Raw genomic sequence first — 18,276 nt, forward strand, 5'->3', positions numbered from 1 at the left:
TCAGTGCAGCGTTTGGACGCCCGTGGAAACAGACGGATCACAGTCACGATCCAGCAAGTAAGTGCCAACTCGCGTAACTTACAGCGACCACCGCCGCTTTGAAATCAGTAGCCATAGGTCGCTAACTTCCCATGTTTGTGCCCTTGACACAGAACTGACACCGACAAAGAAAACCACGTGGCGAAAGATTTTTTCAAGTATACAACGCGCCTGACCACCTTAATCAGGTAAGCGGCGCAACCGATTTCAAGTTGTTCAAGTTGCTCGAACCAAGAGGCACACTGAGGGTTGTCAGTAACCGAAGGCTTGCATTTCTGCCCCTCTCCACAGATAGGCGAGTCAGGCCAGCCCGCAACGCTACCCAGCATTCCCAAGTAAGTTAGGGGGATGATTGTAAGGGGTGTATGAGTGTATGAGTGGACAAGAGAACCGTGGAATGCCTCATTTCTGACTGTGATCTGTTTGATGTATTTTCTAGACTGGGACAACAACTCCCTCAGCTGGCTCGGTTGAGCGCGAGGTAGGTGAGGACATTTGAGTTTTGGGGTGAGGCAGCGTAGACACATTGAATTCCCCCACAAATAGGATGCTTTTGTTTTTTCATTACAGATTGGTCCTGATGAGAACTACGCAAGCACGGTAGTTCGAAACGCGTAGACCCTTTTACAGCCAAAAAATTATAATTGATCCATTGTTAAAGGAATAATTGTATATATTCAATTTATTGTGAAAAAAACATTGGCTTTTTGTTTGCTGGAGATTCAGTACAGCATTTTTTGAATTATTCATGTTTTTTTGTTTAGTCGTTGTTGTCTGTAGTGGTTTGAGTGATGTATGAATGAAGATTGAATGGTGAGGAAGTTGTATAAACACTGTAAATATTGAAGGAGTTTGCAAGCACTGTATGTGATAATTTGTTGTGCACACCAGGTTTTTAATATTTGTAGAATATTTCTGAAAATCACTTTCAAAATAGAAGTGTTCAATTGAAAATATAAAAGAAATTAAAATAAGTGGAATTCATTTCAATTTACATATTGTTTCATTCGTATGTTTTTGCAACCAATGTTCAAATGAGAAATTAGTGGCATTTGCAACTGTTTTGTTTATTATACACTTGTGGCAAGCGATGCCTGTGGGAGCCCATACCCAGTGGTTTTGTTTTCATTAATAGTGGGAGGAGCAATAAATTGATCCCATAGACTGCTATGTAACCAAAAAGTATATAAACCACACCCATGGGATGATTAGTTTAGTTTCAGAGAATCAATTCGGGCGAAGAAACTACGAGCAAAGGAATGATTCAGAACTGCGGAAACATCTTCACATTATCTTTCATTTCCTCGGAGAGTACATATTGTTTTTTTTTTTTTTTTTTTTTTTTTTTGAAAACCTTTATTGTGCATGAAAAGAAAACAATTACGGGCCTACAACCAGCAGGCCGGCCACGGAGATTATAAGCACAGGTGCGAGCAACGCGGTTACATAGCGGCATCAGGCAAGATAGCAGCAATTAGTAACAGTTACACTGAATGGATTCATGCCGCCAAGGAGAAGAAGCATTGAAGGTTAAATTTCTAAAGTTTCGATTGAAATATAGATCAGTAAAGAATAGAGTCAAGGAGAACTGAGTCCGGACAGTAGCTACATAACATGAGCAGGCGGCATCAATAAGAACAACAGTAGGAAGAACACCCCGTCAATATGGCAGTACCATACAAAACAACAGTAAATGCAGTCCATAGTTACGCACCACCCTCAGTGCCACCCACTTCCTACAAACCCCTATTGCAGACCCAGAACTGAAACCAGCACAAGAAAGCGCAGAAATTAGAGAAATAAGGCCCATAGAAACTAAAAAGAGAAAAACTAAATCTACCCCCCCACCCTACAACAATCCGGAGGCTACGGCCTACCCCCCCCCGGCAAAGTGCCTGTCGCCCAGTAAAGAACCCGAAATATAGAATAAGAAGAGAAGAGAAAGAAGGAAAGATAAGAAAAGAAAGATAGTCACACTTGAATTATCGGGAGGAAGAAAAGAACCAGCCATTCTACCACTCCCAAAAGAGAAAAGGAAACGGGGGGAGGAGCCCTAAAGGAGAGTACATATTGTTAATGTATATTTAAAAATACATAAAAACGTATGCACTTTCCAGAGGAGTTGGATGAATTTCTAAGGAAGTAGCAAAGAATATCGAAGAGAGGTAAATTATCTGAATGGAAATATAGGTTATTTAACGAATTAGTACGTGCAAAGTAATGATTAGGAGTGATGTCATAATCTTAAATTTATCTTTCATTAGCAGAGAGGGATCATATTTTTAATGTATATTTTAATTTATATATAACTTTATGATCATTTAACTGAAGTTGGATGACTTTCAACGAAGATATTTTTTTTGTATGCAAGTATTTCTTTATGATTGAAAAATCTACTAAAAACAAAACTCTTTATCTTCTAGAGTGAAATTGGACTAAAGTATTTATATTAAGTAGTGCTTTTTGCAATTTTCACTCGTGAAGAATAGGAGGATTATCTTTACAAGTACTTTTTTGAAAAAAAGTAATATAATTGTAGCTTAAAATGTTGTGATTTTTAAATGTAATTATGACAAGAAATGTACATAAAAAATAGAAAGATGAAGTTGTGAGGGAGTGTTTGTCGTAGCACTTCTATTCTATGTTATCTGAAAGTAAAAAAAAAACAAAGATTTATAAAAAGAAGATGGGGCAACACTTATATAATGTAAACATAAGGAATGAGTGCTTATGATAAAATAAATTAAATGTGGTCCAACGCGTGATACCAATGAATGTAAAATAATTTTTGCATTTCATCTATATGATGAATATTAAAAACTCAATCAAAATATTTTGAAAACATGAGCAGAATTTTTCTTTCAAGGATAGTTTGAAGAATTGTACATTTTTATAAAAGAACATAGTACTCCACGCTAAAGGAGATAAGTTAGCACAATTATGATAGAATCGAAAATATAATAATATTTTTAAACACCTTTACAGTCAACAAAATCGTAAGTAGAGTACACAGTTTAAGTTAAAAACACTCTACCACAACTAGTTTTTGAAACGCATAGTAAAATAAAGTTCGTCACAAAATGGGCTACATACATGGTGAGTGTATCGTAACATCACATACAATAAAGAAAGCCAATGAAAATTAGCATCAGGAAGGTAGACGTAAGTACACAACAGCCAATTACATTTTTCTCAAAATCTGCGCAAGGAAAGGGATTGGTCGCTAATACGTCATTTTACAATGCTTCACAACCATTCAAAAAGAGGTGTTGAAAGTTTCTGTTTTTAACATACGAGCAAAACAGATATCTTTGAAGACCCAAGTAGACTTCTTCCAGAATAAGTACGCACTTCACTGCAAAACCCATTTAATGATTATCTAGGCTCTGAAGCTTAAACACGTCAGAAATTATCTCACATAATTTTCTCTTCTTTTTTAGTGTACTGTGTGAGGTAGACTGCGTGATCCTATGCCCAGAGCCCTCGAAGGCCCTGGAGACTGCATGCCCCAGGACCAGCTCCTGCAGTGTCCCGGAGCCACGCGGTCCCCCTCCCAACATTTAAAAGCCCCGGAGGGAGGTGGTAAATTAATCGAGACTGAATACGTTGGTACAGCCCACTCCACTTACGCTACCAGGAAAACACAAGAACACTACATGGCCCAGATTTCCATTGTAGTGATTTCTTAGTTCCAAGTCTAGTTGTCAGAACGGCACGCACACTCCCTCATGGCTGGTATACACCCACACCACACCCATCCAGCGCATACCTCACAACACACGTGACACTACCAATAAAAACATTTTAGAGTTGCTCCCATCGCAAGCGCTGTGATGGCCCATCCTGGTGGTTCAAACACCTCTTGTAGGCCCAAATTACCGAAGAAGGAGGCTAATTACCACGTGCATGGCCTCTTTGATCACTGAGTTAGTGGTACCCGAAGCACTGAGTGGTTGAAGAACCTGCGATGATGATGATGGGAGCACAAGTATGTCGTAAGCCATAGCGATATCAAGACTCAACACCATGTGTGACATTTCTTTGTAGCAGATCAAGACTACATGATGCAGAAGGTGTCCTGTCCGCGAAAAGGTGAGCAGAGAGGCCTGGGAACGCATCGGAGGGAGTCAAAGGGCTGTAGCAGACTAGATACATAAAGGCGACATAGCGATTTAGACGAACACACTCCTTTATAGTGTATCAAATTAAATTACATGTATATATTTTTTTTCCAATTGCAGGAACATTTTTATAATCGCTCAAACGTCCGGAATATAAACTATACAAATAGGTATTTTAAATGTGAGAATGAACGTGTATGAAAGGACAGTGTTATCCAACTCCACATTAGGATACGAACAATTACCAATCATAACATCTTTCTTTTACTATCTTTTAGATGTAGAGCTTCAGTGTGCATTATGTCCGGGACATGATGAAAAACACACCGGTGACATAAAGGTGAGCTGCGAATATTCTTTTCAGTCAGTCTCTCACTTCCTCTTTCCTTTCATAAAAAAATTACACACAATGTTAACTTCCTTTTTATCTTACAGGTTGTGTTTCACAAATTGGCGTTACCCCCCAAAAAAAAACTACAAAGCTCTATGTTTGTGTATTCTGCGATGATTCGTGGTACTGTAACAACGACTGAGAAGCCTGCTTCGACACGTAGTGCACCCTCTTTGAATGACGCCAATGGCACAAGGTGAGCAAAGAGCTTGTTTCTGAAACAACGACAAGTTATCTGTGAATCTGAGAATATGTAATATGCAGCAGGCGCGCAATACCCATTAAGCTAACAGGGCTTCAGCCCCCCACCCGTCGTGTGTGTCTCTTCCATGTTTTAATGTCCTTTTTTCTCTCTCTTTCTTACTGTCTCTAACATCGTTTTTTTTTTCTTTTTTATAGTTATGGCTGCTGCTGTCTCCATTGTGCTGTATAGAACCTTACCTGAGATTAAGTGGTGAACTCTGTTGGCTACAGTGAAGCCTGCTTCGAGACGTAGAGCACCCTCTTTTAATCATGCCTCTGGCACAAGGTGAGCAAAGAAACTTGTTTCCGAGACAACAACAAATTATCTGTGAAAGAAGAGAGTGGGTAGTGTGCAGCAGCTTAACTGCGTAGAAATATACAATTACCTCCGAGCAGTGAGAATAGATAGGTTACAATAATCTGAGGAAATATTAAAATATTAGAGTATTTTCTCCAGTATTAACTGCTGCTTCTATAATTTCTCACACAGTTTTAAAGTTGTTTTCTTTCTTTATCTCTCTCACTCTCTCTCACATCATTTCTCTTCCTCTTTTAATGTTATGGACTCTGGTGTCCACTCAGCTGTGTATAACCTAAGCTGAGTTCAAGTAGTGAACTTTGTTGGCCACAGTGAAGCCTGCTTTGACACGTAGTGCACCCTCTTTGAATGACGCCAATGGCACTAGGTGAGCAAAGAAACGTGTTTCCGATACAACAAGTTATCTGTGAAAAGAGAGAGTGGGTAGTGTCCTCAAGCTTGACTTTGCAGAAATATACAATTACCTCCCAGTAGTGACAACAGTATGGTTACAACAATCTGCGGAACAGATCTACAAGCTTATTGCGCTACTTTTGTGTCACTTTTAACATGGGAAAAGTGGCGCAAGGGGCTTTTAAATCTGCATCTGACTTCTCAGGAAAAGCTCTCAACTCCAGACTCTGTCAGTCCAGGCGGTGCAACAGTTTAGGTACGCAATATTAAGAACTCACCGCTACGCAGTGGGAGTGTATGGGATATACTACTTTGGAAGAAAAACAACACACAGATAACTCCTTACAGTGAAACTTGTAGTAATATAGAATCCTGAGTATATATAAAAATAAAGCAAAAATATACGTGTGCAGTTGTATGGACTATGCTATCATAACTCTTTATACTGTCTTTCAAATCAGTAAACTTGAGGGTGCACTCTGAAGCAGCACATCCGTGGACACACAACGGAGGCAAAAGGTGAGCTATGAGTATTTTCTCCAGTATTAACTGCTCCATCTATAACTTTATCTCACAGTTTTAATGTTGTTTTCTCTCTCTCACTCTCTGTGAAATCATTTCTCTTTCTCTTTTAAAGTTATAGACACTGCTGTCTACTTTGACTTGTAGAAGCAGAGATAAATTTGAAAGAGGGACTGATTTTGCCACCATATCCTGAGACATTGTTATCACTCAGCCAGCATGAACCCCTGTGTAGGCCCTTCTGTTTAAAATGTAGACCTTGGTTAGATTGGGCAGAGTACCACCATTTTTCTATTTAGTAAGCTGTAAGCAAATCTGATCAAGATTTTATTCAGCTCCACTGTTTGTGAGGCCTCTTACTCCAGCCCCCACCCTACTTGTGTGCTAACTTCACAAACTTTAAAGTTCAACATTACCCCTGTTCTTTCGACATACAAAGGACCAAATCGCAAGACTGTGCATGAGAAAAGGGGAACTTTCCCACCACAGCTATGTCAAGCTGGAGTGATGGATGTGGCAACAGGACGTACAGTTTGGTATATACATATAAATAAAATCCCTTTACACAATAACACATTTTTCTGCTTTCCTATGCAAATTTACGACAGACTTCCAGTCTAAGAGGCATGACCTTTAGTCTAGCTTATATGCCACAGTTACAGGAAGGGCTGCACGAATGTACGGAAAAAGAAGTACAATCCCATAAGTGTCTCAGGTAGGATAAGTGGCATGGGGTGGCGTGAGATGATGCTACCATAGACTTCTCACCACCCTAAAGAGTATAAAAAGGGATCCACAAACACATCTTCGAACTACTCCTCGTCTGTACATAAATGTCAGACAGTGAGTGTTTCCCAAGGGCTATTTTGACAGCCTTTGTTCATGTATTTAAAATGTGCTGCTCTATTTTATACTCTGCAATATAAAATGTTATACTTGCTATGTTCTCAGTAACCCTGCTTTTTCCCTTTATTGCATTTAAGAGTGTTCATATTGTATTTTCAGGATTTCTCACTTATAGGCAGATGTGAGTATTCCCAGATGAAATGTGCTTTTTTAATGTATTTTACCTCAACTTATAAATGTATCTTTAAGTCTTTAAGGTTTAGACTCAATGTGTCTTTAAGGTTTAGACTCTCTCTAACTGTTCAAAAGCAACTATTCAGTAAATGCAATCAGATCCAAGTGGCCATCTGAGAATGCGGACCACTGGATTCAGAACTCTGTGAATTTTATGCCTTTATATTGAAGTTTCTTGAAGTTGCATCTTCCTAATAAATCTGTTAAACTTTCAGCCTCAGTTTCCATGGCTCACATATCTGTTTTCTCTATTTTTAGAGTAAGCATTCCTGCACACCCCGGTACAAATTAAGCTGCCCCTATTGTCCCTAGCTCACTCCCTCGCTCATTCCCTGCAGGCTCTCAGAGCTCTGCGCTCAGCCCATTTTCCTTTTGCCCCGTAATAAATCTCCCTCGAACATTTGGTGCCACGGACCCGGAATGGAGCACCAACAGACAGGAAACAGCTGGACCGGGAGGAAATGCAGGCTGCTAAACAATCGTGCTCTTCTTTCAACGCACGGGTACGTTTATAACTGGACTGCCTGGAGCGACTGTCTTTTCTTGGTTACGGTAGAGAGGCATTTGTGTTTGTGACACAGCTGTATCGCTTCCAGGTTATCGGTTTGTTACTGTCTATTGGTCTTGCTATACATATTCTCAAGCTGAGGGAAAATTGTGCGCGAAGTGGAATTTTGAGCCAGAGAGTGAAGTTAGGAACTTAATGTGTAAATACAAGGAAGGAAAGACTGCGTCTGGCATCTTTCAGCGTTTATTTTGCTTTGTTAAGAGAGAACCTCTGTCTGATGTAAAGAGACAGGGAAGAAAAGATTGGGTCTAGCATCTTTCAATGCGTATTTATTGCTGTGCCTCTCTGAAACAAGGGAGGGCCTCTGTCCGATCTAAAGATTGACAGGGAAGGAAAGGTGGGTTTGGCATCTTTCAAGTGCTTATCTATGTGCATTTTTAAGGGAAACCTCTGTCTGATGTAGAGTGATAGTGAAGGAATCCCCATCATCGTAGTTATAAGTTGCGAAGGAAGAAGCTGTACAAAATATCAGTGATAAGATATGAGAAAATCTCAATTTCAGTAGTCAATAGAGAAGAGGCTAAGTCTGAGAACCGCGTAGCTAACGGAATCTCGGATGTTGCCTTTGTAGACAGTTTAAGTGGTTCCCCGGGATGATTAAGTGTTTTTTTAAGAGTAAATATTGCATTTTCGCCAGTTAAAAGTACCTTTTGCATTTTTTTCTTCTTTTTGTGTGCGCCGTTTGCATTGCTTTCTTTTTTGAAACACATGTACAAAATGCTCGCTTATTATTAGGTACTTTCAGGACTGTATGTTGTTGCATAGTGTCTAGTGGTATATATAGAGGTTTTTATTAGGTATAGCAGCGTAACTTTTTTGTGATTATTGTCTTTTCATGGTCATTGTATTGGAAGTCACTGGCTGGTACAGAGGCTGACTTTAGTGAGACCATAATATTTAGGTGCACATTAATTATTTTTTTGTTGATTCATTGCTTCAATATAATCACATGTATGGTGATTGTAAAAGAATATTTTTGTGACTGGCCCCATACCAATCCTATCATTTAAGGGTAAGGGCCCGCTAGGTAGGATGCTGCTGCAAAATATTTTGTGAACATTATTGAAGACCACTGCCAAATGCAGAAGACTGGTCTGTTAGTGAGATCCAATAACTAGGGAGGTTTCAAATGCATTTATGTATCGCCACATGTATTGATCTGCCACTGATTAACTGAAGAGATTTTGTAAGCTAAAGCATCTTGAGCGCCACAATTGTCACAGGTATACTATTCTAATGCTGCTACTTTCCTGTGTGCATATTTGTCATTCAGGATTGCCCCCCACCCTCAGCATGCAGACTTTGCTAGGAAAAAGCCAGAGAACATTCACTGGGCCATTCAAAATAACTGGGTGTCACTCAGGTCTGCAGAAAATGTTTTTCTTTTAAACTGCATTTTTTCACCCAAATGAATAGAATACATAGATACAGCACGTATAAGACTGCACACACCATACACGTGCAGGTTTCTATGGTAACACCAGGATTAGAGATACCCACTGTAGTGATCACCTCTTGGCCCCGCAACTCCTTGCGAAGCAAGGTCCTCGTTGCTTGCTTGGGCGAACACCCTAGTGCCCTACAATTCCCTGACCTCTCTCCAGAAGGTGTTTATAACGGCCCAGATAAACAAGAGATTTATTTAGTCATTAAAGAGGCAGTAGGGGACGAGCTTGTACTAGACTACCCTACCTTCTTAACATCTGACACATAAGGACAGCAATATATATATATATATATATATATTACCTACTGGCGGTCGCCAGTAGGTATATATAGTTAGGATTTTTTCTCTATGGGATTTTTGAAAATTCTATGTCTAATAACTTTGGCGTTTGTGGACGGAATTGGCTGACATTTTCAGAAAAATGGCACATTTTGTTTCTGAGCAGCCCTTGAAACTTTGGGGGGGGTTCGTCAAGGGGGGGCCGAGAAAAAAGGGGGGTCCCAAAACGTGTTTTTAACATTGAGTTTTCCATAGGGCGGTTGGCCTCACTTTTAGCCCGAACGGCTGAATGGATTTGCACGAAACTTGGCAAAATTGTAGGGACTGGTAGCCCGATGTGCCTTTTGTAGGTCTCAATATATATGCTCCAGTGGATTTTGAGAAATTAACGTTTAAAAAAAGATATATATCTGTAACAGCGGACCGGGCAGCGTCCCAGGACGCGTACTTTTCGCGCAACGGAGCTTTGTGAAGCGAAGCTGATTGGTTCTCTGGCGTCTGTCAACATTCCAAAAAGTCCGTAGCGGCCGCCATCTTGTCTCTCGGTAGGATCGAGAGACAAGAGGAGGCCAAAACAAAGGGGGAAATAACTATAAGGGGGCATAGTAGATCCTCGCTGACCCCCTAGGTTTGATGTGGAGGTTTTAACAGGGCCCCGCGGGGCAAAAAAAAAAAATAATAATAATAATCGAACGGCTGAATGGATTTGCACGAAACTTGGCAAAATATTAGGGACTGGTAGCCCGATGTGCCTTTGCTAGGTCTCAATATATGTGCTCCAGTGGATTTTGAGAAATTAACGTTCAAAAAAAGATATATATCTGTAACAGCGCTCCGCTTCGCGTAACGGAGGTTTGCGAAGCTGATTGGTCATTCTGTCACTGGGCTATAGTTGGGCTACATCTGGCTGATATTTGGGCTACATTTGTTTTTTGTGTCTCTGGCGGCCATCTTTGGGCTACATTGGGCTACATTGGGCTTCATTGGGCTACATTGGGCTACATTTGGGCTCCAACATATATATAGGCCAATGCAGCCCAATATATATTTTTCAAAGTTAATTTTCGTAAAAACCACTGGAGCATATATCTTGAGACATAGCAAAGGCACATCGGGCTACCAGTCCCTACAATTTTGCCAAGTTTCGTGGAAATCCATTCAGCCGTTCGAGCTAAAAGTGAGTCCAACCGCCCTATGGAAATGAAGGAAATGAATGGGTAATTTGTAATTAGCAAATAGCTAATCGCAAACTAGGAATGGTAAAGAATCGCTATTTATTCCTTAAAGTTCGCTATTTAGGAAATGCAAAAAACTTTGATGATACATATGGCGGTTCATCTCTAACAAGATAAGAAGCATAGGGATAGATTTATGATGACTGGCGCATCACCAGGGATGTGTTAGTCATTCTGTGCCGCTGTTCCGTCACCTATGGTGTGCTGCATTTACAATGCGGCGCATCATGGGGCAAAAACAGCACAGATGCGTGATGTATCTGTGCCGTAAAGGTGGCGCATTGCTGGAGTTGTATCGCAAGTGTGATGAAGCTCCAGCAAGGGTCGGGGGTGCCCCTGTCGCAGGGTTTCTGTTCTCACACAGAACTGTGGACAGAGGATTGGAACCTCGGCGAATTAGGGTGTCCCAAAACTCACGTTAGTAATCAAAAACCCCTTAGCAAGCTAGGTACAGTGTCACATTGGATATAACAAACTCTCAATGTTTAGACAATCCAGAATATGAACTTATAGTACCTCAGGATACGTGGAACTCATGAACAGTCGGTCGTTATATATTTCTTAGAAACCAGAACATGGAGTTAAGAAGAACACATGTGTATTTGAAATGTTTATTTACTAATGCCGTCTTCTCAGGCGTAGTATCTTAGATAATACAAGTACACATATTATCAGTAGCAAAATTACCAGCATAGTTTCTAGTACATAAAAAGCGAATGGTGATAGTATGTTAACATGCTGTAAATGAATAAGAGTTAGCAACACTTATAAGCAGCCGCGGGCCGTGGAGGGAGTTACGGTGAGGCAGGGAGGCGGGGAGGGGGAGAAGCAGGGTGGAGAATACAAGTACACATATTATCAGTAGCAAAATTACCAGCATAGTTACTAGTACATAAAAAGCGAATGGTGATAGTATGTTAACATGCTGTAAATGAATAAGAGTTAGCAACACTTATAAGCAGCCGCGGGCCGTGGAGGGAGTTACGGTGGGGCAGGGAGGCGGGGAGGGGGAGGGGCAGGGTGGAGAGGGCTCCACCCTGCTTCTCCCCCTCCCCGCCTCCCTGCCTCACCGTAACTCCCTCCACGGCCCGCGGCTGCTTATATCTCACCCTCCCTAATACACATATTATATTATTTGCTAAGAAGGTCTCTTTGTGTTGGTTTAGGGCGTGCCCATACTTTAGTGTCTTAGATTTGAAGGAATCACATCAGCATACACCAGCTCTCTCTTCATGTGAACCGCATCAAGTGTTGTGTATGTGTGTTCGGCAAAGCAATATAAAACCCGCCTCATGCCCAGAATTGGCAGAAGTTGCACTTATGTTATGAGTATGAAGTCGTGGAGATCAAACCTCATAACAATTCTGTATCGTGTTGTTCTTGAAACTTTAGCACTCGCTGTACAGATATAGTTTAACAAGCAAAGCAGATAGTAGAGCAATAACATATTATTCTCATGTAAACCACGATGAACTACTAGGTTGAAAGCTAAAGCAACAACTAAGTGTCGTGTGCAGAAGTTGCAAAAAAGGAAAAATGGCGTTTAAACCGGTAATGAGCCCATGCTAACTTAACACGGTGTAAAGATATCCAGGACCTAGATGACACCTCCCCATGATCCGGAAACGAACTGAATAAGATAATAGAAGTGCCATCTCATGAGAGCAGATTGCAAGTTTATATGTGGACGGTCCGCAAGGTAAAGCATTAAAAACAAGGAAAATTTAATGCTAAAGAAAAATAAAACAGCCAAGTACTTTATCGAGTCTTAAGCCAATAGGCAAGGTAAATAATAAAAACTTGAGAAATAAGTCAATGAATTGTCAATGAAATGCTAGTACTCAGCATATCAAACATGAAAAAGGTCTATGACATAACTGTGTATGCAAAATAAGCTGCAACAGCCTCCAATAGGAAGTCACCGTCTTCATCCGAAAACAGTTCAGCCATCCAATTTAAAAGCGGAAAAGAACATACGTGCTCTCCCAGCACCGGATCCTCTATCACCATCAGAGGACAGCTCGGTGGGTTTTCAACAAAGCTCTGTTCCAAGAAAGACTGTGCTGCCGCCAGTAAATTCCAGGGACCAATTAGTCCATGCATCAATGCCACAGCCATAATCCTTTCGCCAGGACAAACCAACTCGTGAGTAATGATAGGAGTCATCAGCTGATTAAAGTCGACGTCAGGAGAAACCGGTCCGCAGAGACACAAATCAATGGCCCAATCGAAATCACAGGTCAGGCAGTGAAATACAGGCTGGACACAGGTGAAGTAGGAGAATCGAAAAGATAATCCATATGCCGTGCTTAATATCGCCAACGGCATTGTGCCATAATATTCTAGCATGCGATTGCGGAACAGTGTCAGCAGCTGCAGGGCGGGAGGTTGCATAGGAGGGACATCCATATTTAAAAATGTAAAAAAGCACAAGAGCGTCCGCTGGTAATGCAAGTAAAAATGGCAATCCACGAAGCAGAGTGGAGAAAATAGAATGAAAGAAAGCAGGGATGACTCCAAAGATTTTCTCAAATGAAGTCACGAGACCACTGGTAACAACTTTAAAAAAGTGCGCAAGGGCCTTTGTGGAGGATGCGTTAAAGATAGTCCGAACCATCTTGCTGAAATTGAAAGGCAAATCTGAATTGAAAAGGGTCTGCACCTCTGTACGGGTGTTCGCTATGTGAAGCACGAAAGTTTCACGGGCCGAACTCAAGGCCACCTCTCTCTGAGACAAAAGAGCTCTTATTCTTGCCATGCCGTTGAAATCTGCTCCCAAGGTTGGTATTTGTGGCCAGATTGAAAACTCCCTATGTTCATGTGTGGGAGGAAATAGAACATTTCTGCAGCAAATAACCCGTTCACTTACTGTTACGATAAAAGGAATACTTTTAATTAACCCAGAACAATCTTCATTATTGAGCATCAAATAACTACCATTTTCCAACAATTTGAACGTGGGGATGATAGCAGGAACTGGCGTGCCTTGCAACACGCAAGCCATATTTGGTCGGTGTTTGTTGCATGAACCGTGTAACTGTATGTGCCTACACATTAGTGAATGATCTGGCGTCTCAGTGCATTCCTCTCCATTCAGATAAACTTCTTGATCATCTTTGAAACATCTGTATGTGTATGGAAGCGACCAGACCTCATGAAGAAAAGCACTACCTAAAGGTTCATAACGACCTATTGGTATATATTTCATACAATTTGAAAACTTATATAAAGCAAAAGGCAGCGTTATTAAACCGTGGATAAGGCACGTTGCCAAAAAACCCGCAATCCTCTGCTGGTGATGTCACTGAGCATGTCATGAATGATGTAATATGTGACATCATCAGCAGTGGATTACGGGTAATAGTATCTCTAGTTTACTCCCCTATAGCTGTCTTTCTTTTAACATAAGTGTCTGTTTCCTTCCCTTATACTTACTGTTTTTGGTTCGCTTCCGGTTCGCGTACCGGCGAGCGAACTGGGAAGCGAACTAAGAGAAATAGAGGTTGGCACAGTTCCAAATATTGTACCAATTTTTTAATAACGGGGAGGTAGTTCTGAAAAGAACTTTTTTTTTAATTGTTTTTGTTGTTTTATATTTTTTTTATTATTTTTCAGAACATTTTTTTACTTTTTTTGAATTTTTCTGAACAGTTTTATATTTTTTGGGCTTTTTCTTGGAGGGGGCAATGAAAACGATTCATTGTAAAGGGCTCAACAGGAGCAACAAAACAAAAAAAAAGTATTTATTATTTTGGGCGTTTCGTACAAACTTGCATATGATAGTCAATAGCTCTGTTGATCAGAGTGATGCTTCTTTCTCCGTAGCAAATGAATCCATCGCAAAATACGCAGATGTGTTTTACTTCACCAAATCTCATTTGTATATTTGGCACCATCTCCCTGCCCTCTGGTCCCGTTACTTCCGGTACAACAGATCTTCTGGCCATAATAGGGAGATTATCTAGGTCGTTCCGAAACTGTGCAGCACTGTAGTTGTTAGGATGCCACCTAGTCATATGGCGATGCATTGTGTAGTTTCCGAAACTGTATTTTTTCTCGGTTCCTCTGGACAGTCTATCTTGACATATAAGGCAAGTTACGTATCTTGCATTTACTTTTTTCTGACCTTTAGGAATTTAAAAAAATTGCCAAATGAAGTTTTCTTTCCGGTGAGACGTCCTGGGCTCCTCAGGCAAAAACTGCCTCTCTTCCTGCTCTTCCTCGTCTTCCTCTTCTTCCTCTTCTTGCTGAATTATAACTTGAGCAGGTGGTCCACTCTTCCTTGGATGTGGTGGAGGTGGTGGGGAAGCACCAGCTGAAGCTACTAAAGAAGCCATTGCTCAGTGATCACAAAGGGTCTTTCTCTCACAATGATGAAAGTCAGAGTGAGGAAAGAAGGAGGGATTTTCATCATTTGGGAAAAACAAGAGTTCTCAACCAATGAAAAGTGTTCATTTTAGATTATATGACCTAGTCTTACATCATTAGGAAACCAAAAGTGAAATGAACCAATGAAAAGTGTTATTACCAAGTCACATGACCTGCTGTGTTTACGTTAAGCGCTTTGCAGGGCCTCCCGGTTTGCTTCCAGAAACCTGCGCTTTGCGACTCGCTTCGCGTACCAGTTCGGTAACGTAGCACGTCATATGACGTATCACGCGACAACGTGAAACGTCATGCGGACGGGAGGCGTCACGATGTTGTTTTCTAACGCGGCACTTGCGGTAAAGAAACGTTTACCGGCTCGCGGTCTATTTCGCGGCATCAAGGTCAGCTAACGGGAAGCTTCCCGATTCGCGAAGCGGGAACGAAGAAAAAAAAATATTTTAAAAAAAATTATTCATAAACATATAAAATATATTTTTGGATTTAAAGAAGAATACATTTTACAGCTACAGATATTAGCTGTTAAAAAACCAATGAAATTCACTGAAAAAACCATAGGTTATAGACCATATATAGTTAGGAATTAGCATTTACAAAACCTTGAAAATTCACTGAAAAAACCATAGGTTATAGACCATATATAGTTAGGAATTAGCATTTACAAAACCTTATTTTACTCACACAAAACCATTGAAATTCCATATATAGTTAGTTGCACTAACTATATATCGCGCATCCGCAATCCACTGCTGATGATGTCACATATTACATCATTCATGACATGGTCAGTGACATCACTGATGACATCACTGATGACATCTCAAATGACATCACTGATGACATCTCATTTGACATCAATGACCACATCACTGATGATATCATTCATGTGACAATACAATGCATCTCCTCACATTTTAATATAACCTCTGTTACAACCAGTGTTAAATACAGAGTATAATTTTTGAAACCATTGACACACCAATACTAGTTACTACATACGCACTCACTGATTCCTACGTCTACACACACATTCACTCATTCATCCATACAATCATTCATACATACAATCACTCATCTTTACAACACTATCATATGCACTCATACACCTATACAGACATTTACACTCTGTTGCTCATCCATGGAGTTACTCACACACCTAGTCAGTCATGCAAAGAATCAATCACACCTCCATTTTCTAATCTATACAGTTAAACATAGAGCACCTTACATTTTCAAACATATACTAACACATACTTACTCTCTTATACAATCACTGATACAAGTACACATTGATCTGCACAGAGTCACACACCTCCCAACCAGCCACACACACACTCAGTCTCCCATACAAATACTTGGCCAACCAATCAATAACCCATATAGCCACTCATATAGCTACTGATCAACACATGCAGCAGCTTGCACAACAACAGACATACTGATGCAAACTTTCACACAGTTTAGTCACTAACTATGCATTCAGTAGGACGCATTTAATCACTCACTCATACAGTCAACCACGCACCTACTAAAACCTTCATTCAGACACTTATACATCTACTCATTCTTCAATATGTAAAACATATTTTAACTTTACAGAAACATACAGTCACTGGATGTTGTCATCAGTGATGTCATTTGAGATGTCATCAGTGATGTCATCAGTGATGTCACTGACCATGTCATGAATGATGTAATATGTGACATCATCAGCAGTGGATTGCGGATGCGCGATATATAGTTAGTGCAACTAACTATATATGGAATTTCAATGGTTTTGTGTGAGTAAAATAAGGTTTTGTAAATGCTAATTCCTAACTATATATGGTCTATAACCTATGGTTTTTTCAGTGAATATATATATATATATATATATATATATATATATATATATACTACACTAGAAGACACAGAGGAGCTACAGTGGGCAGCAACCACTGGAAGTAGTTCTGCACATATTAGACAACAGAATAATAGCAGTACGCAATACTAGCGCACAAACTCTGACAAAATTTGAGGAACCCCAAAGTGCCTTGATATCTAAAATGTGGAACTTGTTGGGATTCCCACTCACACGGGTCACTGAGGTAAGATTATCTGCACTGCATCTGGTGCAACTGTGCCTCCAAGTGTCAGCCTGTAGACCCGCTACCCCGAGCCCACACCTTACACTTGAGGGACCACAGTATTCACAGAAGCTCCCCCCCTGAGGGGGACACTCAAGACATACCTTTGTAACTGCCACTGGTGTCCCCATCAACATCATATACTACTGAAGAGTCCTCCACAGAATCAATACAGTCAGTGGGAAGTGTAGTAAGTAGCGACTGCCCTGATTTCACCCACCAGCACCCACTGACATCATCTCCTTCAAGCATCAACTGCCAGGAGAAGCTGGAAGATTCACGTGATACTCAGGCACCACTAGGCTGTGAACATCACGCATTATTTCTGCAGGCACTCCACGACCCCACGTCCAGCTGCTGCATGAGCAGCTGCAGCAGCAGCCCTCACCAAGTATCCTAGAGCGGTTACAAAGACGCACTAGCCATTATTTTTGGCATATTTACAAAACCGCCAGTTAAAAGGAGAATAGTGTTGTCAAATTTGCTGCCACCAATTGCCACCTCAAAGATAACTCTAAGAGATGAGCAGACAGCCCACGCAAAACCCAAGACTACAGATCACGGTACACGTAGAAAACGGCTGTGTTACTACCCTTTCTGAGGATCTAACACCATCCTCTGTTCAGGTTTCACCACTGACGGGTAGAGTCATCTTGACACTAGTCTCAGTCCTGGGAAATGACACAACAAACTGGCAGCAGGTGAGGCTGACAATAACACCCAGTAGAGTTACACCCTTACCCCTTGCTACACACAACGCAGAAGAATAATGACAACTCCTCTGCAACACGTGATAAAAAACTTCACAGCTCAGGAAAAGAGTATCATGAAATATTGTAAAGAGCTGCATGAGCTCACACAAAATATGCTACACCCCTGGCCAAGAGAAGGTACATTCGATAAAGAGGTGGTAGATTACACTGCAACATTCTTGGAGGGAATATACTCTGGTTGCAAACTCCAAAAACGTAAAGACACCCTGGCTATGTGGAGTGTCTTCAAGGACAGTGACACACCAGACCGTGACGCAGGTGGTATGTATCCAGAACTGGTTATCAAAACTGAACTAGAACACTTATCAAATGACCAGACAGTCATAGTCCATGACGATATCTCTGTCCCAGACA

This window comes from Lissotriton helveticus, chromosome 4_1, assembly GCF_964261635.1.
Source record: "Lissotriton helveticus chromosome 4_1, aLisHel1.1, whole genome shotgun sequence".
In the NCBI taxonomy this organism is placed as follows: Eukaryota; Metazoa; Chordata; class Amphibia; order Caudata; family Salamandridae; genus Lissotriton; species Lissotriton helveticus.